We start from the raw sequence: 25574 nt of genomic DNA, 5'->3' as shown, positions 1-25574 counted from the left end.
TTGAAAAATGAAAGGTAAGAGGAGTTAAGGCTTGTACTGCATAAATTCAGCAGGTGACTATATGCCACAGAAGGAAATGAGCTATTTAAGAAAAAAGATAATGTTAGCAAAGAAGAAATTAGTATAAACCAGCCATGAATAAAATTAGCCAGGAAATTAGAGAAAGGCTTCTAAGTACCAGAGAAGCAAGGTTCTGGAACAGTCCTCTAATAGGAGTTGTGGATGGCAAAATAACTATATAATGCTGAGAGTCTGAAATCAGTGTTAATAAAGGTACCTGCTGTAGTTGTCTACCACATGGAGAACTCTCACAACCACCTGTCAGTTTTCTGCCATTTTTTTCATCCTGTATGACAAAATTACTTGCTGAAACAGCACAAAGGAAAACCTGTGTGGATCTTGGTTCTCCTAGAGCAAAGGTCAGCATAGCAAACTTGTGATTTTCACAGAATCACAGAATCACCAAGGTTGGAAGAGACCTCAAAGACCATCAAGTCCAACCTGTCACCACAGACCTCATGACTGAACCATGGCACCAAGTGCCACGTCCAATCCCCTCTTGAACACCTCAGGGATGGTGACTCCACCACCTCCCTGGGCAGCACATTCCAATGGTGAATGATTCTCTCAGTGAAGAACTTTCTCCTCATCTCCAGCCTAAACTTCCCCTGGTGCAGCTTGAGACTGTGCCCTCTTGTTCTGGTGCTGGTTGCTTGAGAGAAGAGACCAACCCCCTCCTGGCTGCAATTCCCCTTCAGGTAGTTGTAGAGGGCAATGAGGTCTCCCCTGACCCCTGAGCCTCCTCTTCTCCAGGCTAAACAACCCCAGCTCCCTCAGCCTCTCCTCATAGGGCTTGTGCTCAAGGCCTCTCACCAGCCTTGTTGCCCTTGTTATATTCCTTTACAGGTTTAATTGTAAAGATGCACCTTCCAGAGGCTGCAAATATATAAGAAGTCTTCCTTTCTAGGGGGGGGAGGGGGGGGGAAATTTCTATTCTTCCAGCTGCAGAAAGGAGTTTAAAAACTAAGCGTATCTTAAAAGCTTAATAAAAGAAGGGTGTATAAAACACCTAATATTTTTATCTCATCTAAAACTATAGGGCTATAAAATAAGTTTTCATCCCCATTTCAATTCCACCTTCCTTCTCTGAACCATTACAGCTACTGTGGACTTTTGAAGTTCAAACAGGAATATTCCCAGTTGTTCTCAAAGCTTTGCCATCTCTGTGATCCCCATGCTATACTGACAGCCTTTTAAAAATGCCTAAATAAATTTTACCTGCACAGCTTTATCTCTGAAAGGAGTATTCATTCCCCTCTGAGTAACAGAGAAAAGATGGTGAAAAAAGTTACTTTCATGGAAGATAAATAGGTAAAAATAGGCACAACAGCATTGTTAACCATATATGAGTCCTGTGTCCAGTTCTGGGCCCCTCAGTTTAGGAAAGACGTTGAGTTGCTGGAACATGTCCAGAGAAGGGCAACAAAGCTGGGGAGGGGTTTGGAACACAACCCTATGAGGAGAGACTGAGGGAGCTGGAGTTGCTTAGTCTGGAGAAGAGGATGCTCAGGGGAGACCTTATTGCGGTCTACAACTACCTGAAGGGAGGTTGTATCCAGGAGGGGGTTGGTCTCTTCTCCCAGGCAACCAGCACCAGAACAGAGGACACAGTCTCAAGCTGCACCAGGGAGATTTGGGTTGGATGTTAGGAAGAAGTTCTTCACAGAAAGAGAGATTGCCCATTGGAATGGGCTGCCCAGGGAGAGGTAGGGGAGGTGGTGGAGTCACCATCGCTGGAGGTGTTCAGGAAGAGACTAGATGGGGTGCTTGGTGCCATGGTTTAGTTGATTAGATGTGTGTGGGTGATAGGTTGGACTGAATGATCTCAAGATCTTTTCCAACCTGGTTAATTCTGTTCTGTTCTGTTCTGTTCTGTTTCTGTTCTGTTCTATCTATTCTATTCTATTCTATTCTATTCTATTCTATTCTTCAATTCTATTCTATTCTATTCTAATTCCAAACCAATAAACTGTGATAAACTGTGTTTAAGTTAGTTGTAGTATCAGGGAAATGAAATGTGACAAACATGGAATCGGTTGTTTCAAAGGTTCCCAGGGTGATCCAAGAAACAACAGTCTGAAGTGCACAATGAAAATTGTAAAGAATTAACAAAAATTGTCAAGCTCATGGATAAATGCAGTGCAACGTGAAAGACACAGCTTTTCCAAAGACAACCTGTGGACTCTGCATTCAGGGGAGTCCTCTGAAGGGGCAAAACTCATGTGGCTAAGGCTAAGCAGAGCCCTCAATTGTGCCCTGTGACTGTATCAGGACTCTATCACCTCCCTAGAGAACGAATATTCCTCTTTTCCTAAAACTGTGGTTTTGAGAGACCTTTTTGACAGCCGAGGAGGGCATGGGTGCCACAAGGCTGACAAAAAGTTATCTTTATGCCTCCTTCCATCTCTGGCACTAGCAGAAAATATTAACAATACTGCTTCCTGCAGGGATGCAGCTGCAGCACATCTCTGCTGCTGGTACCTTTTTGGATTTGCTCCCACAGGAAGATTGGTGTCATGCACAAGAGTGAGGTGCAGAGACTGGATGGGGCACAGGAGGCTTTTTCCCTGTTCTCACAAGTCTGCAAACCAGACACTGCACCTCTGATGAAAATTAAAACCAAAAATTACCTAAGTATGTGAAGACACAGGCCAAATTGAGGACAGTTATTGTGCTAGTGCTTGCAGCTCTTGAGTAATTATATTGCAAGAGCAATTTTATAATGGCATAAGCACACATTAGATGATGAGGTGCAATGGGCTTTTTTTTGCAAGGAGCCAGTGAATAGATTTAGAACTGTAAAAGGTCTGTTAACAAGCTACCATTTTCTTACAGAGAAGTTTATTGCATCTAATTCTGAAAGGTAGATGACCATTTTCCCTTATGGTCACATTTAAGCATATGTGTTGAAAAGTGGTGAGGGGAAATTCAGAAGAAAATAGACAAAAAACGAATGCATCACATGCTTGCTTCCTCTCCAGTAGTGATGGAGTTGCAGGGTTAAGATGAAAGTCTGTAGCAACCATAGCAGGGAGGGAGGGAAGGGAGAGTGCTCAGGTGGAGTCACCACCACAGGTGGTGTTTAGAAAGAGACTGGATGGGGTGCTTGGTGCCATGGTTAGTTGATTAGATAGTGTTGGATGATAAGTTGGACTTGATGATCTCAAAGGTCTTTCCCAATCTGCTCTATTCCATTCTATTCTATCCTATCCTATTCTGTTCTATTCTCAGGGGAACTCTAGCTCTGATTGCTTCTCCAGGGTTATGAGGCCCTGACAAAAGATGTGCCTGTTTTAAGGAGAATTGGTCATGATGACAAGTGTCTTGCCCAGGGGTTAAGGGTTGTATAGAGGAGCTGTAGCAGGGAAAAGACTTATTTCATGTTCTTTTTCTTCTTCTCATCTTCATTTAGCACATTCTCACAGTGTAGTGTTTTTGGCTGACCAACTACATACTAAAGCTGTGATGAAGACTTATCACAGCTTTATTAGGTCACTAAAGTTAAGGGACCCAACAACAATTAACTTTGTTTTGTTCATTGCTTCTTTTCTGTGCACACTTCAGTGAGGCAATGTCTATTCTGCTGTAGTCAGCATTAAAACATTTCAAAAGAGAGCAACCTCCCGATTTGCATGTGATGCAGGTCAATATTCTTACACCTTAATGTGTTACTGCAAGAGAAATCATCCATACATTACTTGAAGTCAAGATCATTCTACTAGGGTGTGGTGTCAATTCTCAGTGCATTCCCACCCTGTACTTTGCATTCCTTCTTTATCAAGTGTTCATATTTCTGATTCAAATCAGCAGATGCCACATAAAGAAAAAAAAAGGCCTTGATAATTGGATATAAGAGGTCTTCCCTGCACAAAGATGTAACAGTAACCTAAATACTTCTACATTATCATTTCCACCTGAGTGCAAACTCTGGTTAAAATACTCATACTCACAAATCAGTTCATTAATCTTTCTAGTGTGTTTAGAATCATTGAATTGTTAGGGGTTGGAAGGGACACCAAGGATCATCTAGTTCCAACCAATCTGCCATGGACAAGGACACCTCATACTACATCAGGTTGCTCAGAGCCACATCCAGCTGTCCTTCAAAACTGCAGGGATGAGGCTTCTACCACCTCCCTGGGCAATGTCTGAATTCAAGTTTTATCCTCTATAATATCCCACACCAATGTGTTCTAAAATTTAATTATGCTTCATGAAAAATAAACCCTTTTTTTTGCTTTAATTTCTTCCTGATAACTTAGTTTAGTTGTCATCAGGTTCCTTGGTCATGATAAGAGAATAATTTTCCCCTGCTATGCTTCGTTATAGCTTCCATTTTTCAGGTTGAGGATTCTGAGTTTGTTTTTTTTTCTCTCTTCAAGTAAAAGCTGTTTTAAACCACTGGTTTCCCTTGTGATATTTCTCTGGAGTATTTTTGGGTCTTCTGGATAAGCTTCAATGCATTTCTGCTGCCACCTTTGTGCTCTGGGAACTAGTGTTCTTAGGAGCAAGAAGCAGATGATATATTCATGTCATATAATAAAAGTGAAAAACTTTCTACTCTCTCCATAATCCCAGAGGTCTCTAACAGCAACTTTTAAAAATACCCACAGATTCAGCAGTCTAGAGAACATGGCTTAGAGTAGTTGTGCAAGGTGACCCTCTGGATCATTTCCAACAGCACCTGAAAGGCAGTTTCCTCTCAGCCCTCCAACATTCCTAGTATTGTGTCACTGCTTAAAAAATAGGAAGATGGGTCAGGTAACAGGTCAGATAGTCTGACCACGTTTCCAAGGTAAATAAAGGAAGGCTTGATAAAGATTTTTATTCTATTCTGGATAAATTTGCTTTAGTTCCTGGTGCCCTTCTTGCATCTCTTGATGAAATTATATCCTTGGTTTTTAAACAGTAGCTGTTGCTACATGCCATTTTTGAAAGTTCTGCTAGATTGTCGTAGGTCAGTTAAAAAAACTGTGCTGCTTGCTGAAGTTGCATAAGGTCCTATTCTAGGTATCTTATCCTACTCAAAATTCATCTAATTCAGGAGGCAGGAGTCAGCTGTGAAATCTGATCAGAGCCCCAAATATTTCATCAGTGCATGGGACATAACTTTGGTTTGGACTTCTCTTTCATGGGAAGAATTGTCTATAGAATTCTAGTCTGCAGAAAACCATTTTTGGTAGGAGACAGCAAGGAGCCTTCAACTATCAGAGTTCCTGGAAAGAGATTGCTCAGTTTGAAGCTGAGGTGGGAGGCTGAGGTGAGGGCCTCCCAGGATCCAGGCTTTGCAGTGTGCTAGGGATTTCTCCATTGCCATAGCTTTAGCAGCTGTAGAATTCACACAAAATAACTCACTAAGCCGTGTGGTAAGCCCAGTGGCAGATACTAATAACAGCAGCCTCTTTCCATTTCTCAAGTCCATTTTAAATTAATAAGAATGTTCCCCTTCTGTTTTTCAATCCACAAAGAGACCCCCTTCGCAATATTAATTTAATGTTAAAATTGATGGATTAAATTATACCAAGCTCAAATCAATTCTGCACATATTCATTAGAACGGACTAAATCCCTTAGTAAGGATAAAGCACAGAAAATGCATTTAGAGACACTGATAAGTTCAGGTCCATTATATGTCATTTTAAACAAAGAGCAAAAAAAAGCCCCTTTGGAGACGCTCTATCAGCTATTAAACAGAGACATTGCATGCACAGGGAGATTGATGATTAGCATTTCCATTCTCAGAACGGCTCTCCCTGGCTGATGATAACAAGTAAATGCCTCTTCATGTCTTTGTCACAGTTCACAGAGAAGCAGATGCCTAGGCTAAGCTTTTCTCCTTTGTCTTTCCTCTTGTGCAATCAGTTAACAAGTGCAAAACACAACACTTTTCACTATTTGCAGGAATTCTTTGATGTCTGGTAGAATCAGGTGACAGTTTTACCTCTTACTCTTTTTTCCTGTACTGGCCATTTCTTTCATGTAAGCCTCCCTGACTGTAAGCTCATTACATTACTCATTAGCACAGGAGGTCTCTCATTTGATAATCTGGGACAGACAATCTCTCATGTGGCTGCTGGCCAGCTCAGCCTTTCCAGTCTACAGAAACTCAAGGCCCAGTCTGCATGCCTCTCTTCACTTTTAGCATTCCAACAGTCAGCTTTGAAACCTGAATCCGGGTTTCATAAAGGAGTCCCATTTCTAAATCCAAATTCTCTAAACCCAAGAATTTCAGGATCTTTACCACATCCACATTTGTACCCTGTTACCTATTTCAGTTTTACCAAGGTCAGGAATTTTCTTGAGATACTGGCTCATTCTGCAGTCAATGCCTGCTGTGAAAGAAATGCCATCCTCTTGATAAATATTAGGCTAATTTGAGGAAAATCCCTGTCCTGGTGCCTGTCTTATGGACAGAAGCAGCTGTCCAGGCTGCTTAAGAAGGTGGCAGGGAGCTCTCAAAAAGACAATGAATGGAAAAGGAATCCCAGAGCTTCAGTGTTCATTCCTGTCTTGAGTTGTGCATATATGGCCCCTACAGAATGTCCTGCCTCGGACAGAGCTCTGGAGTGAAGAGCAGAGCCATGTGAGAGCAGATCTGTTAGGCAGAACTATCTCACAGACAGAAAAGGGCAGGGAAATAAGGTATAATATTACCAAGAAATTATCTGGTTTTATATGTCTTTCTGGCTTGAAGACAATTATTTTTCTTTTTCTTTTTTTCCCCCTCTTTTCCATCCCCCCTCCTTTCTTTTTTTATTTCGAATTCAGATTCACATTTCATGTCATGAAACTGGCAATGCTTTACCTTCAGACCAGCCCATGGCTCTGGTCCCTGCAGCCTCTGCACAACAGAAGGCTGAGGGTCATTTTCATGGTATAATGTCTGCTCTCTAATTTATTTATCTTTTTAATGTTACCCACAATGTTTTCTAGCACAAAGAGAAAGAAAGGAAAGTGAAATATGCACCAACTGACTTAGCAATGATATTCAAAGGATGAAAATGCTTCTACATTCCTGCATGGAATGGAAGTTCATGGTGATCAGTCTTACAGCTCATTCAGTGTCACAATAGATTTGATAGGAAGAGAAAAGGCCTTGACATCAACTCACAAAGTAGTTCCAGAGATCTTGGGCTTTAGGTGTGACATTTTTAATTCTTATAAGGAAAGGCACAACAACTTTGTGACAAAAGGGCCACTTCTTTTTGAAACATTTTGTGGTATGCCCAGAGGATGTGAGGTAGGTACGTGAGGCAGTATGTGAGGTGAAATACCGAAACTGCTAACTCAGTTCTTTGCCCATACCCTGCTGTGGGAAGTGAAATTGTGACAGATGGTTGCCCTACTCATTATCCCTTTATTCACAATGAGTAATGATTTACCATTAAATCCCACTAAAAAGAATGTATCTCTTCACATAACAAGGTTTCTTCAGTGTTACCAAAGAATCTGGTCTTTATTTTGTCAAGATCCTTATATTTCAAGTCCCTAAATGTGACCTAATAGTATTCATTTACCTGTATGCCAAAGGCTACAGGCAACTTGAATCCAATCTATTTTTACCTTAGGTAAATATAACTGCCTTTCATATAGAAAGAAAGAATGTAAGAGCAGTGGATGTTATATACTTTGACTTCAGAAAGGCTTTTGATACTGTTTCCAATAACATCCCCATAGAAAAGCTCAGGAACTGTGGCATAGATGGTTGGTCCATGAGGTGGATTGCAAACTGGCTCAGCAACAGAGCTCAGAGGGTTGTGATCTGTGGCACAGAGTCAACTTGGAGGATTGTGGCCAGTGGTGTTCCCCAGGGAACTGTACTAGGCACAGTTTGGTTCAATATCTTTATCAACAGCCTGGCTGAGGGGATTGAGAGTACCCTCAGCAAGTTCCCTGATGACACAAAACTGGGGGGGTGGCTGACACCTGTCAGGCTGTGCTGCCATCCAATGAGATCTGGACAGGCTGAGTGCTGGGTGCAGACAAACCTCATGAAGTTCAATAAGGACAAGTGCAGGGTCCTGCATCTGGGGAATAATAAAAGCAGGCACCAGTGCAGGTTAAGGGTTGTCCTCCTGGAAAGCAGCTCCACAGAGAAAGAACTTGGAATCCTAATGGACAGAAAGTTCTGTGTGGGACAGCAATGTGCCCTTGTGGCCAAGAGAGCAAATGGTATCCTGGGGTGCATCAAAAAAAGTGTGGGCAGCAGTCTAGGGAGGTTCTTCTTCCCCTCTACTCTGCCCTGGTGAGACCACACCTGGAGTACTGTATCCAGTTTTGGAGTCCCCAGTTTTAGAAAGACTGGGATATGCTAGAGAGAATCCAACAGAGAGCCACGAGGATGACTGGGGGCTTGAGCATCTCCCCTATGAAGAGAGACTGAGAGACCTGGGGCTGTTTAGTCTGGAGAAGACAGAGGGGATCTGATCAATGTGTATCAATATCTGAGGGGTGGGGTGTCAAGTGGAGAGGGCCAATCTCTTTTTGGTGGTATACGGTAATAAGACAAAAACAATGGATACACACTTGAACACAGAAGGTTTCACCTCAACATCAGGAGAAACTTCTTTACAGTGACCATGATGGAGCACTGGGACAGGCTGCCCAGAGAGGTTGCAGAGTCTCCTTCTCTGGAGACTTTCAAAACCCACCTGGATGCCTTCCTATGCAGACTACCTTAGGTGATCCTGGTTTTGGCAGGGAGGGTTGGACTGGATCACAGTATCACAGTATCACCAAAGTTGGAAGAGACCTCAAAGATCGAGTCCAACCTGTCACCACAGACCTCATGACTAGACCATGGCACCAAGTGCCACATCCAATCCCCTCTTGAACACCTCCAGGGATGGTGACTCCACCACTTCCCTGGGCAGCCCATTCCAATGATGAGCTACTCTCTCCGTGAAGAATTTTCTCCTCACCTCGAGCCTAAACTTCCCATGGTGCAGCTTGAGACTGTGTCCCCTTGTTCTGGTACTGATTGCTAGGGATAAGAGACTGACCCCTTCCTGGCTACAACCACCCTTCAGGTAGTTGTAGAGAGCAATGAGGTGTCCCCTGAGCCTCCTTTTCTCCAGCTCCCTCAGCCTCCCCTTCCAACCTCTAATATTCTGTGGTTCTGTGATTAAGTACGACCTTAGGCTATAAGGATCTCTCTTCTTGATCTGGCTACAGTGTTAATTTGCTGTGAAATAAGGCTGAAGTCTCTAAACCTGACCTCAGTGAAAGAAAAAGGTGAACTTCAGTTTTGCAACTAAAAATTACTGGGAAATGCTAGTTCAAAAAATACTATTTATAGTAAAAGTGGGAAGAGCAACCTTACTCCAAAATTCCAAGTGGTTGCATGGCCTGTCTGATCTACTTGAATAGAAATGTTAATGGAGAAAAGAGTATTCTGTTTCCATTGAGAAAAACTTGTGGTTTCTAGTATGTAAAGCATATTTTTTACTTTCCATTATTTTACTGGAAAAATCTAATCCACACATAATACATACCACCTCACTGCATCTATTAATTATTCTACAATGCTTCCATTAGCTGTTTTTATCAACTGAAATATGGTAGACAAGTAATTACTTTTGCTGGAGGGTTGACTTTGGATTTGCAGCAAATACCTACTCATGATTTATATCTTACTATAAATATTTCAGTGTTTATCCTAAGTGAGTAAATATGAAGTTTTTCTAAACATGCAGCCTTTGTTGCTACATTGTAAGGGTTCATAATCACTTAGAACTGGGCTTTGTTAAACAATTCGAATCATAGAATTGTAGAATTGTTAGGGTTGGAAGGGACCTCAAGGATCATCTAGTTCCACACCCCATGCCATGGCCAGGGACACCTCACACTACATCAGGTTGCTCAGAGCCACATCCAGCCTGGCTTTAAAAATCTCCAGGGATGAGGCTTCTACCACCTCCCTGGGCAGCCTGTGCCTGTGTCTCACCACCCTCATAGGGAAGAACTTCTTCCTAACATCCAATCTGAATCTATCCATTTCTAGTTTTGTTCCATTCACCCTGGTCCTATCATTACCTGACACCCTAAAAAGTCTCTCCCTCTTGTAGCCCTCTTCAGATACTGGAAGGCCACAATAAGGTCTCCTCGGAGCCTTCTGTTCTCCAGACTGAACAACCCCAGATCCCTCCTCATAAGAGAGGAGCTCCAGCCCTCTGATGATTCTCATGGCCCTTCTCTGGACACACTACAGCACCTCCAGATCCTTCCTGTAATAGGGGCTCCAGAACTGGATGCAGTAGTCCAGGTGGGGTCTCACCAGGGTGGAGCAGAGGGGCAGAATCACCGACCTGCTGCCTATGCTTCTCTTGATGTGATTGGGTTTCTGGGCTGCAAGTGCACATTGGTGGCTCATGTTGAGCTTCTCATGCACCAGCACCACCAAGTCCTTTTCTTCAGGGCTGCTCTCAAACCAGTAACTGCCTAGCCTATATCAGTGCTTGGGATTGCCCCGACTCAGATGCAGGACATTGCACTTGGTCTTGTTGCAACTCATGAGGTTGTTTACTGAATAAACGAGATAATAATAATAATACAAAGTACATTTACCTTAGCCTGTTTGCAGAAAAAGCACATCAGAAAGCAGCAGCAAGCAGAGGAAAGTGAGCTAAAAACCCAAGCCACGGAGCTACTCCCCCATCCCTCCCTGTCCCACTGCTGTCTCAGCCAAAGACAGCCAATACCCAAAACCTGAAGCCCAAAAGCAGCAACCATAACAGGAAACCTCTCATCTGAACGTCAAGCCCCATAATACTTTGCTTCAGCCAGCACTTTGGTTTTGAAGCTGGCATGAGGCAGGATGGGTTTGAATAACTGCAGCAAATATTCAACTTAATGCATGAAAAATTCTTAATGTAAAGAGAACACCCTCATCTTTCAATTACTTGAAAGACCTGGACCTGGACCTGAGCAAAGCCTTCGACACTGTCCCACACCACATCCTGGTCTCCAAACTGGTGACACATGGGTTTGATGGGTGGACCACTAGATGGATAAGGAACTGGCTTGATGGCCGCACCCAAAGAGAAGAGAAGAGAAGAGAAGAGAAGAGGAGAGGAGAGGAGAGGAGAGGAGAGGAGAGGAGAGGAGAGGAGAGGAGAGGAGAGGAGAGGAGAGGAGAGGAGAGAGGAGAGGAGAGGAGAGGAGAGGAGAGGAGAGGAGAGGAGGAGGGGAGGGGAGGGGAGGGGAGGGGAGGGGAGGGGAGGGGAGGGGAGGGGAGGGGAGGGGAGGGGAGGGGAGGGGAGGGGAGGGGAGGGGAGGGGAGGGGAGGGGGAGGGGAGGGGAGGGGAGGGGAGGGGAGGGGAGGGGAGGGGAGGGGAGGGGAGGGGAGGGGAGAGGAGAGGAGAGGAGAGGAGAGGAGAGGAGAGGAGAGGAGAGGAGAGGAGAGGAGAGGAGAGGAGAGGAGAGGAGAGGAGAGGAGAGGAGAGGAGAGGAGAGGAGAGGAGAGGAGAGGAGAGGAGAGGAGAGGAGAGGAGAGGAGAGGAGAGGAGAGGAGAGGAGAGGAGAGGAGAGGAGAGGAGAGGAGAGGAGAGGAGAGGAGAGGAGAGGAGAGGAGAGGAGAGGAGAGGAGAGGAGAGGAGAGGAGAGGGAGAGGAGAGGAGAGGAGAGGAGAGGAGAGGAGAGGAGAGGAGAGGAGAGGAGAGGAGAGGAGAGGAGAGGAGAGGAGAGGAGAGGAGAGGAGAGGAGAGGAGAGGAGAGGAGAGGAGAGGAGAGGAGAGGAGAGGAGAGGAGAGGAGAGGAGAGGAGAGGAGAGAGGAGAGGAGAGGAGAGGAGAGGAGAGGAGAGGAGAGGAGAGGAGAAGAGAGGAGAAGAGAAGAGAGGAGAAGAGAAGAGAAGAGAAGAGAAGAGAAGAGAGGAGAAGAGAAGAGAAGAGAAGAGGAAGAGAAGAGAAGAGAAGAGAAGAGAAGAGAAGAGAAGAGAGAAGAGAAGAGAAGAGAGAAGAGAAGAGAAGAGAAAGAAGAGAAGAGAAGAGAAGAGAAGAGAAGAGAAAGAGAAGAGAGAAGAGAAGAGAAGAGAAGAGAGAAGAGAAGAGAAGAGAGAGAAGAGAAGAGAAGAGAAGAGAAGAGAAGAAGGTTGGAAAAGACCTTTGAGATCATCAAGTCCAACCTATCATCCAACACTATCTAATCAACTAAACCATGGCACCAAGCACCCCATCCAGTCTCGTCCTAAACACCTCCAGTGATGGTGACTCCACCACCTCCCTGGGCAGCCCATTCCAATGGTCAATCTCTCTTTCTGTGAAGAACTTCTTCCTAACATAAAGCCTTAACTTCCCCTGGCACAGCTTGTGACTGTGCTTGTAGTGAGTAGAGCCTGGTGTCCTAGGTGTGATTTGCAAATACTTCTTTCTGATGTGGTCTTAATATTTTCTTCATACAATTTATACAATAATCTGCATGACAAATTGGTACCATTTCACCAGTGACACACAAAACAACCATGGAATCAGAGAGTTATTTTAGTTGGAAGGGACCTTAAGAACCTAGTTCCAGCCCCTGCCTGTCATGGGTAGGGACACCTTCCCGTAGACCAGGTTGCTCAAGGTCTCGTCCAAGCTGATCCTGAACACCTCCCAGGAGGGGTATCCACAACCTCCCTGGGCAACCTGTTCCAGTGTCTCACCACTCTCTCTGAAAAGAATTTCTTTCTAGTGTCTAGTCTACATCTATCCTCCTGAAGCTTAAAGATATTAATTCTCATCCTGTCACTACAAGCCATGGTAAAAGTCCCTCCCCAGCTTTCTTCAGGTACCAGGTCTCCCCCAAGATGTCTCTTCTCCACACTGAGCAGCCCCAACTCTTGCAACCTTTCCCCATAGGGGAGGTGCTCCAGCGCTCTGATCACCTCTGGACCCACTCCAGCAGTTCAATGTCCTACTTGTGTTGGGGGCATCAGAACTAGACACAGTACTCCCTCTGGGATCTTGCAAGAGCAGAGCAGAGGGGCAGAAACACTTCCCTTGTCCTACTGGTCACACTTCTTTTGATGCAGCTGAGCACTAGACCCACAGGTCTCTGTGCTACGTGACAGGGGAACACAGTCAAGTCAAGAGAGAAAGTTAAGAAAATGGGCCATGATTTTATAGCCCAGTAATTGTGGGGTCACATCCAAGGAAGAGAGATTTTGCAGTTCCTGCTTCAGAGATTTGCAATGTAAATATAAATTATAAAATTAATTCAGTTATTTTGGTACAAATTAGAACCCAGGACTCACTCTTTTCACCTGAATACCATATTCATACTTCTTCAGAGTCATCTCTCTCCTGGTTCAGTTAAGTCCTGAAGAAAGTCACAAAATCATAGACCAGCCTAGGTTGTAAGGGACCTCAAAAGACCCTCTGGTATAATCTTTCATGGGGAAGAGAACCCAGATGAGATTATCTCGCACCCTGCCCAATTGCATCTTGAAAACGTCCAGCAGTGGGGACTCTGCTAAGTCACTCTACTCAAATCACTTCTGAAGGAACCAGGTAACAATACAGAGCTGACCAAAGGAGGAGAAGAGTTAAATTCATAGAGGAAGGAACAGGTGAGTGAGATGTCGCCTGAGGTTCTCGATGAAAGGGAATAGAATTGGAGCTTCCTTTCCAGTCCTCCCCTTAAAGAAAGGAGTTGTCCAACCTGAAAAACAGCATCTGCCTTATTTGCATGTTCTCAGTTTTCCAGTATTTTGTATTTATCAGAGTAGGGTCCCACTTGCTCTTGCCCTATAGCACTTCACAGAGGGAGTTGGGTTTTTTTTTTTGTGGTGAGATGTAGAAGGGAAAGGAAGGGAGGTACTGTGTTTCTTTTGCTGTGTTTCTTTCTCCATGTTTATGCCTGTGATTCAGATGATGGATTTATGAATCTTAAATACAGGTTAAAAACCAGCTTATATTAAAGTGGAGCATACACTCTTTCTGAAATTGTGCTTTGCTTCATAGCTGAGGCTTTTTACGTCCTTCAGCAGCTCATAGGCATTTATTTGCCCACTCTCACAAGCCCATTTCTGAGTGATGCAACTGCAAATTTCCAAAAGCAGAATCACCATCAATTGATTCTGACAGTTCATTTCCTGATTCAATCCTGACTATAATCATGATGATTTGATGCATCACTTGTTGGCAGGAGCATGATTCAGTATCCAGTTGTAATGCAATGCTTGGGTGAAAAGTTCTCCATACAGGAAAATATAATTGTAGTGCAATGCATTTAACTGCCCAAGGCTGTTGCAAACATATGTTGTCTTAGGATTTCTCCTGGGAAAACTGCTTAGTCAGACATACTGCCCATACTGCCCAGACATGGCTGTCTAGGGAGATGGTGGAGTCACTGTCCCTGGAGGTGTTCAAATAGGGATTGGACGTGGCACTTGAAGCCATGGTTTAGTAGTCATGAGGTGTTGGGTGACAGATTGGACTTGATGATTGTGGTGGTTTGAGCCTTAACTGGCCCTTAAGAGCTCAGATGGGGGCCAGGCTAAGAATCCCTCCCCCGCTCCCTCCTCCTCTTTCCCAATAGGGAGGAAAAGAAAGGGAAGGAGCAAATCCACCAAGAAATAATTTGGGTTTGGCTTGGAAGTAGAGAGGCAAAGAATTTTCTTTAAACAATATGTATGTGTGTATATATATATATATATATATATATATATATATATACATGTAACAATAACAGGCAGGGTTCACAAGGGTAGGGAACAAGGATGGATGGGAAAAGAAAAAAATATGAAATACAAATCCAGTCCTTTGCAAAGTGTGGAAGCAGCAGGGAGGACCATGTGGCAGAGAAGCAGCAAGCCAGCAGCAACTCTCCTTTGTCCCCACGAGGCAGAAGGAAGAGAGAAGAGCAATGGTTGCAATGTCCTCCCTTTTATACCCCTGCTGGATGGGGGAGGGGGGAGTGGAACAGGTCAAGTCAGTTTCCCAGGGGGAAGACACCCTCCAGGGAGGGCAAAAACTCTCACAAGCCCTCCCCACCCTGCTTCCAGGATGGGCGTAGCCCACCACAATGATCTTTGAGGTCTTTTCCAACCTTATTGATTCTATAATTCTATGATAATAACTGCTGGTAGATCAGGACAGAGTTAAAGTCATCATTACCTAATGGGCATTAATTTAACCAGTGGTAATGCATGTAAAAAATAATTAACCAGAGGTTCAATACGGATAAGCTGCATGCTTTAGCCTTTGCCAGAGAAGCAGCTGAGTAAAGATAAATCCTGTAAAGTTTACTCATGGTTCAATAGACCATAGTGAAGAGTAAAGGATCTCTGAGCTTCGTTATTCAAGGACAGTTTGACTGTATTGACTATCAGTCGACATTTTTTTCTCCCTCTCTACAATGGCAACATTCATGATGTTTTGCAGCATTCTTAACTTGCATAAATGAACTCCTTACCTTATATTTTCAGCACCTATGGATATTTACTTGCAAGACACTTTATGAGAAAACAGAGTGTGGTGGGTTAACGCCCATTCTGAAAACAAAGCGGGGAGGGCTTGTGAGCGCTTTGTCCTCCTTGCAGGGAGTTTTCCCCCTGGGAAACTGAGTCTGTTCCACTCCCCCTTCCCTGCCCAGCTGGGGTATAAAAGGGAAGGCATTGGAGTCATTAGCTTCTTTTGGCTCCTGCCTCTCCTGGATGAGAGCTACTGTGGCTGCCTTCCTGCTCCTCTGCCACGTGGTCGGGCTTGATCCTTCTCCCTGCTGCCTCCATGCCTCTTCAGAGAGAGACTGGTTTTGTATTCTTCTTCTTTGTTCCCCTCCCATCTGTCCTTGTTCCTTGCCCTTGTGAATCTTACCTGTTATTGTTATATATATTTTTTGTTTGTTTGTTTAAAGAAAACTCTTTACCTCTCTACTTCCAAGCCAACTCCAAATTATTGTTTGGTGTATTTGCTCCTTTCCTTTTTTTTTCCCTCTCTGTTGGGAGGGAGGAGGGGGGAGTCGGGGAGAGATTGTCAGCCTTGCCCCCCATCTGAGCTCTTAACTCCCAGTTAAGGCTTAAACCACCACACAGAGTAAAAAAAAGGTGTTCTGGGATGTTGGTTACAAAGATACTGAGGACATGAGAGAGTCAAACCAGCAAGGATTATTTACACAACCACATTCTAGTTCTGAAGTATAGTCTGTGCAATAAAAATATATTAAACATGTTGCTATTTCCTGGGTTTACAGGTCTTAATTTGTTGGAACTCTTTTTTTTCCCAGCATACAAGGAGACAACAGACCATAGGTATGTGCAAAGCTAGCTTATGCCTCATCAGTGTTGGCAGTGCACGTGGAAGCCTTTGCAAACTAATCTCCTATTTGGCAGATTATGGGACTGCATTTTCAGCTGGAGCACACTTTGCATCAGTGTAAGATCAAGGCCTATATATTTTATTTACCAAAAAAAAAAATAATTATGAAGTGAATTATCGTAATAAATGTTGAAGAGACCAGAGAAAGATGTACCATGGGTTGAAAAGACATAGCTAATGAGGTTTGACAGCTTAACTTTACTGGAATATGCCTAGGGTATTCCCTCAAGAAGCAGATGATTTCAAAATCCACATCCTTGAGTGAGCTTTTGCATAAGCTTTACCTTTCTCCTCCTAAGTGTTACAGGGGGAAAAAAGTTAAGTGTCTGTAAAAGCAAATAAAGAGAAATTTTAAGGGCAGATGAAGAGATCCAACAGCACATTCCCAGAAGAAATGTGGAAGGAGAGCACAAATGAATCTTTCTGTAGGCAAATGGAAATGAAATTTTGTCTGGTTTAGCTAGCAGTGGGTATTGCTGGTACTCATAAGAGTAGCAGGGCGCCAGCTTGTCTATAGCTATCAGTACCTATATATTGCTGTTAGCATAGATGTGACAGCTAGGGAGTGCCCTGTGTTAGAAAAGAATAACAAAGCCAGCTACAAACTAGTTAGCTTAGTAGTAGGAGTCATGTGTCATGACAGAACAGACATGAACGGTGTCTGAGAAACTAACATGAAAGAAGGGGAAATTACCCTGAAATCAGAAATAACCCTCCGAAATAAAGTTTAATAGAGAATGAAAGGGAAATAATTTCTTCTTTTCAGGAGAACTGAGCAATTCAAGTTAATTGTTGGTCTCAAGCTTCTGTGGACCCTAATAGCTGATAAATGGCTTGGTCCTGGCCACAAGCCATCAGCAGATCAATCTTGCTCAGAATTCTTACATGAGAAATACATGAAAGCATCAGCAGAAATACTGGTCTGGCAGAAGGGGAATAGTTTTCACATCTGCTTGCTCTGCTTTGTAGCACCACAGTGTCAAAGTAAGTAAATTAACTAACCACTTTCTGTCTCTCAATCATTAGCCTCCACTGTAAGAAGTGAGTTAACATGCAGAAAACTCTTAAAATAATGTATCAACCTGAAACAAAATACTCAAGCACAGAAATAACAAGATATACTTCAGTTTAATATAAATTACACTTAGTTGCCTTGAAAACTTCATAATCATCTGGTGTAAAGTACAACACCACAGGGAAAAAGTCTTTCTAGACAGCTATTTAGACTGGTTTTCTCTGACATTAGCAGAGACGGAAACTGATGGAATGGATCTAAATGCCTCTTTTCGAGCCACTGACTCTAATGAAGATCCCAAATCCACTTCCAACTAAACACCTTCCAGTTACAATGTTGAATTGCATTCCAGTATCTTTATAAAATATGATAAATGTAATTGAGGCAGCCTATCACTACAACATAGTATCTTACCAAAAGCAGTTATTAAAACCATCATACAGTTTGGTCTAGTAGAAGATTTTGAAGTATTATCAATCTTTTCTCCCAGGCAACCAGCACCAGAACAAGAGGACACAGTCTCAAGCTGTGCCAAGGGAGGTTTAGGCTGGATGTTAGGAAGAAATTCTTCATAGAGAGAGTGATTGCCCATTAGAATGTGCTGCCCAGGGAGGTGGTGGAGTCACCATCACCGGAGGTGTTTAAAAAGAGACTGGATGGGGCACTTGGTGCCATGGTTTAGTTGATTAGATGGTGCTGGGTGATAGGTTGGACTTGATGATCTTGAAGGTCTTTTCCAACCTGCTTAATTCTGTATTCGGAACATCTGAAATCTGGAGTTATCTTGAGAGTAAGCCCTTCCTTCCTACAGCACAGTGTCTGCTGTAGCATTAGGTTTGCAGACATGGAGTTCCTTTGCAAATGAGAAGTTCAAATACTTTTCAAACTGCTTTTGTTTAGGAGATATGAATGAAAACCTTTGTTATCAGTTCAGTCTAAGAGCAGCAGCAGCCTCCAGATATTTACACAGATTTTTAGAAAGGATTCAGTGGTAATTTTTAAGTTCCACACACGTCCATGCAGTTGATCATTATTTAAATCCTGTTACACTGCTTATAAAATGCTTTCTCCCACTTTGCTCCAGAAAATACTCACAAAAGTAACAATTAAAGTGCACTGATTGATAGAAACTGTTCTGTGGCAAGTCAATCAGAGACTCAAACTAAACCAATGTCAAAGTAAATCTATTCCAGTCAGCTTCAGCATGACACCCAGGCTGACTTGCCAAGGTGGTCACTTCCATGGGTACACACTGCATGCAAAGTGTTATCTGACTGGAAAAGGCTGCAGTGCTGTGAACCCTGAAACCCCTTTAACAACGAGGTGTTGAAACCCTATGCACACCTGTAGTTAGGACAGCAGTAAGACTGAAGCAAAAATTATGTGCTGCTTTAAACATAACTTCAGGGTCTGAGGAGGCCCAGTGCTAAAAACCCACCCATTACTCTTGCTGAGGCATAAGAGAGGCAGATGTTCTTTGAAGACAAGTAGTCACTCCCACCTGAAGAAAGACAGAATAGCAAAGGGAGAAGCAGAGACAGAAAGCTTCCCTCTCTGGCCAGCTTCCATACAGCTGCTCAAGCCCAAACTGCACTGGAATGTTTCATGTTGTTTGGAGTAAGGCATGAGCTTCCATGCAAGTTGGAAGGCTGGATCTGAGGGCATAGAATCAGAATTGTTAGGGTTGGAAGGGACACTAAGGATCATCTAGTTCCAACCCCCCTGCCATGGCCAGGGACACCTCACCCTACATCAAGTTGCTCACAGCCATATCCAGCCTGGTCTTAAAATCCTCCAGGGATGAGGCTTTTACCAGCTCTCTGGGCAACCTGTTCCAGTGTCTCGCCACCCTCATGGTAAAAAACCTCTTCCTAACATCCAATCTGAATCTACTCATTTCTACTTTTGTTCCATTCCCCCTAGTCCTGTCATTACCTGACACCCTGATGTTTCTACTCTGTTTCAGATTTCTGCTGTGTGGAAGTCTACAGTTAAACTCTCAGGCACATTGTGCAATGGAAATGCCAGGATGTTCTAGTTAATCTGCCACCTAATTAACCCCTCAGCAATTATCACATGGTAGTCATATATCCCAAGCATAACTTACAGGCATAGAAAGGATAAATTCACGTCTTTTGGATCCGAATCTTTAAGATTGTCAGTGGCTGTGGTGGAAACAGCCAGCATTGAGGTTGTGACACTGGCAGGATAATATAGGTTTGTGCTTTCATATATGTATTGCAGTGACAGGGGGAAAAAACTGATTTGGGGGTGGGGGGGTTTCCTACTCTAGACAGATAGCTAGATAAATATGTAAACCTGCACACACACATACACTTCCTACTCTCTCTCTACACATAATATAGAATATAGGGCAACAAAGCTGGTGAGGAATTTGGAGCACAAGCCCTATGAGGAGAGGCTGAGGGAGCTGAGGTTGTTTAGCCTGGAGAAGAGGAGGCTCAGGGGAGACCTTATTGCTGTCTACAACTACCTGAAGGGAGGTTGTAGCCAGGTGGAGGTTGGTCTCTTCTCCCAGGCAACCAGCACCAGAGTAAGAGGACACAGTCTCATGCTGTACCAGGGGAGGTTTAGGTTGGATGTTAGGAAGAAATTCTTCACAGAAAGAGAGATTGCCCATTGGAATGGGCTGCCCAGGGAGGTGGTGGAGTCACCATTCCTGGAGGTGTTCAAGAGGGATTGGATGTGGCACTTGAAGCCATGGTTTAGTTAGTCATGAGATGTTGGGTGATAGGTTGGATTTGATGATCTCCAAGGTCTTTTCCAACCTTATTGATTCTATGAAATCACACACAACTGTTTGAGGTGTACCATTCTATGAAATTTATTGTCTTATCTGAAATTAAACCAATGTGTATTTTAACAGATGTCTGAAAAAAAGGAATGGAATGGAATGGAATGGAATGGAATGGAATGGAATAGAATAGAATAGAATAGAATAGAATAGAATAGAATAGAATAGAATAGAATAGAATAGAATAGAACAGGTTGGAAGAGACCTTCGAGATATTCTAATCAGGATGTATATAGGAGCAAATCTTACGAAATCTAACTAAAATTCTGTTTTAAATATTAGCACAGCCTTATAAAATCCATTATTTTTACCCTTCTTGATGTTTTTTTGGTTCAACACTGTTTTGTGAAGCCCTAGTGAGTGATCTGAACTGCTGTTGAAAATGCTACCAGAACTGAATGTACTGGGAAAACCCACAGCCTATTTTTCCTTTCTTTTCTGAGAATTAATATTAAAAGGCAAAACTGATTCTTTTTTTTCTTTGCAAAATTAAAACAATCATTGCTATACACGAATGGAATTTTTAATTAAAAAAAAAAAAAACAAATTAATTCAAATTGCCTGTGTTTAACTACAGCTTATGTGACTTTCAGAAAATGAAGATTACAGAATCAGGAATGGGCTGTCACCACCCTTTTCAGTGGAACTGCCTTTAAAATAAATAAATAAACGAACAACTAACTAAAATTGTAGTCTTTTTAACTTTAATTGTTAGTTTTGTGAGTATTTCCTGGAGCAAAGTGGGAGAAAGCATTTTATAAGCAGTGTGACAGGATTTAAATAATGGTCAACTGCATGGACGTGTGTAGGACTGGGCAGTGACTGGCTTGGGAGCAGCACTGAAGAAAAGGGCTTGGGCGTGTTGCAGCATTAGGTTTGCAAACATGGGGTTTCTTTGCAAATGGGAAATTCAAATGCTTTCCAAACTGCTTTTGTTTAGGAGATAGGAATGAAAATCTTTGTTACCAGTTCAGTCTAAGACCAGCAGCAGCCTCCAGATATTTACACGGATTTTTAGAAAGGATTCAGCAGTGATTTTCAAGCATTTCTGTTTTCCACTGGCATCTGTCTAACAGACAGAACTGGTCCTTCAGGAGTCCTGCAGTTTAAAAGATATGCACCCTGCCAGCTCCTCTTGCCGCATCAGTTTAGGAGCAGTGAAATGATCATCCTCATTTCTCAAACCAACAGCTCCACCATTTGTTGGCCAGGAGCAGTGCATTCACTGACGGCTTGTCAGGCCCTGGAACACGCTGCCCAGGGAGGTGGATGAGTCATCATCCGTGGACGTGTTTAAAATGTAGATGTGGTGCTTGGGGATATGGCTTAGTGGTGGACTTGGTAAACTACGGTTAATGGTTGGACCTCGAAGGTCTTTTCCAACATAAAACAACAACAAAAACAAAAAACAACAACCCCTTGCAGCACCACAGGGTCAGTGTGGTTGGAGAGCAGCCAGGCAGAAAGGGACCTGAGGGGTAGTGGTTGACAGCCAGCTGAACATGAGCCAGAAGTGTGCCCAGGTGGCCTAGAAGGCCAATGGCATCCTGGCATGCATCAGAAATAGTGTGGCCGGCAGGAGCAGGGAAGTCATTGTGCCTAACATCCAACCTGAATCTACCCATTTCTAGTTTTGTCTACCCGTTTCTAGTTTTGTTCCATTCTCCCTAGTCCTATCATTACCTAACAGCCTAAAAAGTCCCCCCCCAGCTTACTTGTAGGCCCCCTTCAGATACTAGAAGGCCACAATTAGGTCCCCTTGGAGCCTTCTCTTTCCCAGACTGAACAACCCCAAAACTGCCAGTCTGTCCTCATAGGAGAGTAGCTCCAGCCCTCTGATCGTGGCCCTTCTCTGGATACATTCCAGCTCCTCCAGATCCTTCCTGTAATAGGGGCTCCAGAACTGGATGCAGTACTCCAGGTGGGATCTCACCAGAGCAGAGTGGAGGGGGAGAATCACCTCCCTTGATCTACTGGCTATGCTTCTCTTGATGCAGCCCAGGATGTGATTGGCTTTCTGGGCTGCAAGTGCACACTAGTGGCTGATGTTGAGCTTCTCATCCAGCAGCAACCCCAAGTCCTTTTCCTCAGGGATGCGCTCAAGCCAGTCCCTTCCCAGCCTACATCGGTGCTTATGTAAGTATAATCTACCTACAGACCATGCCTTGCATTATGTATTACACATTATATACAACACCGGTTGTTCTACAAGCCAATCTTTATTTAAAGCTTACAAGTGGTTTGAGCATGTTTATTCTTAAAGACAGATTTATTTATAAGGCTGTGTGTCTGTTGGAGGCCCAGCAGTACTGACGGATGCTGCATCCAGACTCCAACAGCTTGCACAGCGATAGAGGCCATATTGCCAAAGGACTTCCCTCCCTCTCCCCCGGTCAGGATCCTGTCATTTTCCAGGTGATAGTCTCCCATGAAGCATGAATAAGCATATACTGAATTCATTCTTCTTATGGCATAATTGAAAGCACATCTGAAGCATCAGCCATTCAAAAAAGAGTACTTTCAAACTCAGTGTGATGCCAAATAAAGCTACAAAAGTTGCCCAACTTTTGGAGATCTTTTACTCCAGTGAGAAGCTGAAGAAACTCACATTGCAAAAGCTTTTGCAAGACAGCTAATGAGAACATTCCTACTGAACTACCTGCTTCATATTTAAAGAAATGAGGCCTGTTTTCTTTGGGCATTGATTAAGGAAACAAAATTTACCAACCTCTAAAATCACACAAGATTGCAACATGAATACATTAATAATTAATAAACCTTTTATCTCGGTCTGGAGAGGGAAAGAGACTCAGTTCTTTTGAATATTCCCATGTTGTGAAATTAGAGGCACAAACGAGGCCAAAATATCAACAGCTAGACTATTTATTACACAAATAAAGTGGATGGATCATAAACACAGAGAGAGAGAGAAAATAGAGAGAGATAAACAGAAGGAATAGGGGGAAGAAGGAGAAAGTAGGAAAGGGATTATATTACCAATGGTCAGAGGTGGAGAGAGGGTTTTCAGAGTCTAAGATCCGTTGTGTTGCCCCGTGATGTTTCCAGCGTGTGGTGCCGTCTTCTTCCTTCTATCTTGCCAGTATCACTCAAGTCTTTTTATACAGTTTTTAGTCCTTAGGTAAGTATCCAGGTAGTGTTCCCCAGGAAATTGTCCCAGGAAATCGTCTCAGCAAGTTAGCTGATGACACCAAGCTGTGTGGTGCAGCAGACATGCTGGAGGGAAGGGAGGCCATCCAGAGGGACCTTGACAGGCTGGAGAGGTGGGCACAAGCCAACCTCATGAGGTTCAACAAGACCAAGTGCAGGGTCCTGCACCTGGGTTGAGGCAATCCCAGGCACAAATGCAGGCTGGGCAGGGACTGGCTGGAAAGCAGCCCTGAGGAGAGAGACTTGGGGGTGCTGGTAGACGAGAAGCTCAACATGAGCTCTCAGTGTGCACTTGCAGCCCGCCAAGCCAATCACATCCTGGGCTGCATCAGAAGTGTGGCCAGCAGGTCGAGGGAGGTGATTCTCCCCCTCTACTCAGCTCTGGTGAGACCCCACGTGGAGTATTGCCTCCAGTTCTGGAGCCCCTATTACAAGAGGGATATGAATGTGCTGGAAGGTGTCCAGAGAAGGGCCACGAGGATGATCAGAGGGCTGGAGTACCTCTTCTATGAGGACAGACTGAGGGAGTTGGGGCTGTTCAGTCTGGAGAAGAGAAGGTTCCGAGGTGACCTAATTGTGGCCTTCCAGTATCTGAAGGGGACCTACAGAAAGGCTGGGGAGGGACTTCTCAGGATCTCAGGGAGTGATAGGACTAGGGGGAATGGAATGAAGCTGGAGGTGGGGAGATTCAGGCTGGATGTGAGGAGGAGGTTCTTCACCATGAGAGTGGTGAAGCCCTGGAATGGGTTGTCCAGGGAGGTGGTTGAGGTGCCGTCCCTGGAGGTGTTTAAGCCCTGGCTGGATGAGGCTCTGGCCAGCCTGATCTAGTGTAGGGTGTCCCTGCCCATGGCAGGGGGGTTGGAACTAGCTGATCCTTGTGGTCCCTTCCAACCCTGACTGATACTATGATACTATGATCTTTAGGTAAGTATCCAGGTATCGTTCCCCAGGAAATCTTTCTGTGTATTCCTGTGAGTTTGGGCAGCAGTCTGGATTGGGGGTGGGGGGTGGGTGGGCTCCGCCTCCTCCTTCTCCATCTACCTGCCCACACACTCATTACACATCAGGAAACAGGTGGTGAATCCATTGTCTCACCATCCTCCCTTCCTGGGGTACCTGATGGCTGGGAATGATCTTGTCTTGAAGGTGTGATGGCTGGGCCCTTGGGCCATTGTTGTAGGCCAGCTGCAGTCCAGTTATCCTTTGTTGGGGCACATCTTAATTCATGATGCAATCGCAAGGTGATTTGCATCCAGGATTGGTAGACAGGGTTCCTACACCTTTATAATATTAAGAAACCTTCATAATACAAAGGGTAAGAGGGAGATCACCTTAAGAGTACGTACAGGTTTCTAAATGTTTAAAAATAAAAGTAATGCCTGTAATAGGAATGAAGGGGGGGAAAATTCCTTTTAGGGACATGCTATGGGCTTCTCGTATCCTGAAAAGCCTTCTGGATGTCAACAGCTTTTAGCAAATGGTGAATCTACATCTTGATTGTTTTGCCATTTGTGGTGGTTTGGCTCTGGCCTGGAGGCCAGATGCCCACCAAAGCCATTCTACCACACCCCCTCTTAAGTGAACAGGGGAAGAAGGGAAAGAAAATATAATAAAAGCCAGGAATAAGAGAGGAGCAATTTAATAACACTAATAAGCAAATAGCAATAGCCCACATGGAAGTAAAAAGCAGACAGAGAGAGATGTTAGTCTCGACTTCCCATCAGCAGGATGATGGTCAGTCTCAGGAAGCAGGGCTCTCTAAGCATGGTGGTTCCTTGGGAGGATAAACGACATGGACGAATCCCCACACTTCCTTCTTTCACTTCATTCTCATGCCTGAGCTGATGTCATATGGTATGGAATACCATATGACCAGTCTGAGTCAGATGTCTCAGTCGTGTTCCCTCCCAAGATTTTGCCCACCCCTCAATGTACTCTTGGGGCAGGGAAATGTTGAAAGGACACAGCCTGGATACTGGATTCAGCAGAAGCCAAAACACTGCAGTGTTATCAACTACTGCTGAAAAAAACCACAGCACTAGAAAGATGCTGTGAGGAGAATTAACTCCAGCTCAGTTCAACCCAATACACCATTCTAGTACAGGAAATACACAGAAGTCATCTTACAGTTTTCATCCGTACCTTCAAGCCATAATCTTCTGGGGGTTTTACACACGACAAGGACTCAGAACTGTTCTCACAAGACTGGCAGGTCAGTTA

Source organism: Melanerpes formicivorus, unplaced genomic scaffold (genome assembly GCF_026170545.1).
Source record: "Melanerpes formicivorus ecotype bairdi unplaced genomic scaffold, bMelFor1.0.p_v2 SCAF_15, whole genome shotgun sequence".
Taxonomy (NCBI): Eukaryota; Metazoa; Chordata; class Aves; order Piciformes; family Picidae; genus Melanerpes; species Melanerpes formicivorus.
Note: the sequence above shows the minus strand (reverse complement) of the source record.